Source organism: Helicoverpa zea, chromosome 1 (assembly GCF_022581195.2).
Source record: "Helicoverpa zea isolate HzStark_Cry1AcR chromosome 1, ilHelZeax1.1, whole genome shotgun sequence".
NCBI classification, from domain to species: domain Eukaryota; kingdom Metazoa; phylum Arthropoda; class Insecta; order Lepidoptera; family Noctuidae; genus Helicoverpa; species Helicoverpa zea.
Genome location: NC_061452.1, coordinates 3,409,442 through 3,412,418, shown reverse-complemented (window position 1 = coordinate 3,412,418; position 2,977 = coordinate 3,409,442). Strand labels below are relative to the sequence as shown.

The 2,977-nt window shown below is 32.9% G+C and overlaps 1 non-coding gene across 1 annotated transcript; it reads left to right on the top strand.

Moving 5' to 3' along the window:
- Positions 1–1,149: 1,149 nt before the first annotated feature.
- Trnaq-uug lies at positions 1,150–1,221 on the top strand. The gene has a single exon. It is a non-coding gene; the product is annotated as a tRNA-Gln (tRNA).
- The last annotated feature ends 1,756 nt before the right edge of the window (positions 1,222–2,977 follow it).

Sequence of the window (2,977 nt, the reverse complement as noted above, 5' to 3'; positions counted from 1 at the left end):
TTTTAGTGTCGAAACACATGAATATTTGGCACGGCCGTTGGCATGGTAACCAGTTGTTTTGGCACTTAACATTCGAGCTATTGGCGATTTGGCATCTTCGTTCGATACTGTTATGAGGATGCTGATGCGAACAGACAAACGGACAACGTTTGGGTGTTGGTATGATGTTTAAGTGTAGTTTTATTGTTGTCGTTACATGTAATGTGTTTTTTGGGCAAATGGATGGCGTAAAAATGAATTTGGTGCCACATTTCTTGTGCACGGAATCTATTCAATGTTTTTTCTTTCTGTATGATATCATCTTCACCTTTTCTTTTTTGTTATCAGCCTTTTCCCAACATTATTGGTGTTGTCGTGCATTCTTCTGACTGTTTTATGAAACACACACACATACACATACTACATAGAAAACATAAGTTACTCATAGCTTGGTTTGTATTGTCAAACATACTTGGTCTCATTTCACATTAACGTAACTTGAAACATGTATTTGCGTTTTTTTTTTCAAAAAAAAAAGTAATTAAACCCCGTTCCATTTTCAAAACACACGTAATGGCATAATTAAGGATGTCACATGCATAAAACATTAAGATTAACGTGGAAGAAAATATTAACGTTACAGGAAAATCTTTTGAACTGAAAAATTAAAACGAGTAAAGTATTTAAATAGCTCGCGTAACTCATTTTATGCGTGGCTTAAGTTTACACATGAGAATTTGAATACATTGAGGAAATGACCCGGTTTTTATTATTTTGCTGAAAAAGTAATAGTAGAAAAGTGTTATTTCGACAAAGTTTATTATTTGATTCTTTATATTTCTTTAATATCTTAAGTCCCAAATTAAGTCTAAGCTAAATTTTATTTTTGTTTAGGCAACTAGGGTCCATATAAAGTACAAGACTTAAATAATTCAATATTACTTAAAACAGTCTCCAACATTATCGCTTTGCCATTGTATACAACTACCTACAAGTTTACTTTCAATTTCTACATCACAGCTGTGATTAATATCACAATGTACTAATTTATTTTAACAATAGAACATTAATTTTTTTGTCTTTACGAGCAAGATAATTTCACTAATACATTAAACATAATTGATGACTTGTCAAAAATATTGCACACATATTTCATCAAGGCAACACATAGGTCCCATGGTGTAATGGTTAGCACTCTGGACTTTGAATCCAGCGATCCGAGTTCAAATCTCGGTGGGACCTTCGGATATTTTTATACAATTCCTTATTTGCAACTAATTATCGCTTACGAGTTAATGACGTGTTTTGGTCAAGATAATAGAGTGATTAAATAAAAATGTAATTAAGTTGATAAACAATTGAGAATCGTTTATTGTTTTGTAGTTTATTCGAATATGGATAGATGGCAGTAGTTTCTTTCACAAAGTACAATTACTTAATTTTGTTTTATTTTTTCGCTTTAACTTTATAAATGGCATACAGAGTCTTGCAATATCATCACCTATATTCAGCTATTTGGGCAATTGTTTCAAGCAAAAAACTAATAGCGAATCTATAATAATATTATAAAGAAAGAGATTAAGTATTTGCCGGAAAGTGCTATCTCAAGAATTATCTTGTCGAAGAAGGCAGGCGATTTTTTATCCAAGTGCGTGAAGTGGTTCCCACGGGATGAAGATGAAACCATCTCGTGAAAGCTATGTTAACCAATAAGAATTTTGACTAGGAACCCAATTCAAAGATATATTTTTAATTATTTTTTTTAATTAATAATGTTAGATTTAAAACCCGCTATATACTATCCCTCGCACCTGACAAGCCACTAAGTAAAAATCTCGCCAGTAAATCTTTATTGTCGTGTTATTTGTGCGTACGAGCAATATTTCGTTTTTCTTTGACGACATCATTTTCTTTCGCCCGAAGTAATTGTTCGTATATGAGCTTCGGTAGCTTAGAGTATTGAACCAACAAGAAACGCTAAAGCTAACTCTACTGTCTCTCCTTCTCTGCTGAAGCTAAGGGTCCGCCAGTCATTATCATCATCATCATCATCTGGATAGCCTTTTCCCAATTATGTTGAGGTCGATTTCCAATCTAACGGAATACATCTGCGTACATGGAGCGACTGCACAACCCGAACCCCCTTGGTAAGATTGGCTTGCTGATTCTTACCAAATTATCGTGCCTTCTGAAACTCGGAATGTTAAGTCTTGTGTTTAATTTGTTATATGCGTCTGTAACGATATGATCGAAAATGCATGAGTGAAGTATCACCATTTTGTTACATTGCTTCATCCTCTTGAGTAAATTCTCTGTATTTTTTTTCGCACAGTTGTACTGCCGGTGTATCCAGTTGGTTATGTTCTCTAAGTTCGTATGAACTTCGGTAGTAATAAAAACGTGTTTCAACGCTACATTTTTTCGCATGTAACAGTAAAGGGAACAGTAATGAAAATTGACAAGGCGACTTGAAAAGTGCTTGCTTGTATTTTGTACGAGTCGCGTTTTTGTTGTTATTGAAATGTGAGTAATGGGGCGTGTAATAAATAATATGTATTCTTACGTAAAGTATGAATTCTTACCTTGTGAAAGTGCTTTGTAAAAATACATGGTGATGTAATATTGCACCTGTGTCAACTGTTTCTTTTGTTTTTATTCACACCTGTGCTTATAATTTCAGTGGGTTTTAAAATGCTATCTCGCACAGCAGTGAATAAATAAAATCATTATTATATCAAAAGAAGAAAATGAAAATAATCTCCTAAAGTATGGTATCTGACCTTTATTTTGAAACGTTATTACTTGAACGTACTTAGTAGCCGATAAAAAAGATATCCAAGACATTATACAAACTGTAAAAACTATTTTTCTACTGTAAATTAATCATGAAAATAAAAGTAAATTAATCAGTCTTAAAATTGACCCAACACAAATTTGCAAAACATTGTAGGCAATCGTATCAAGTATGTATGAAAATCCATATTTTACACAAAAAAGC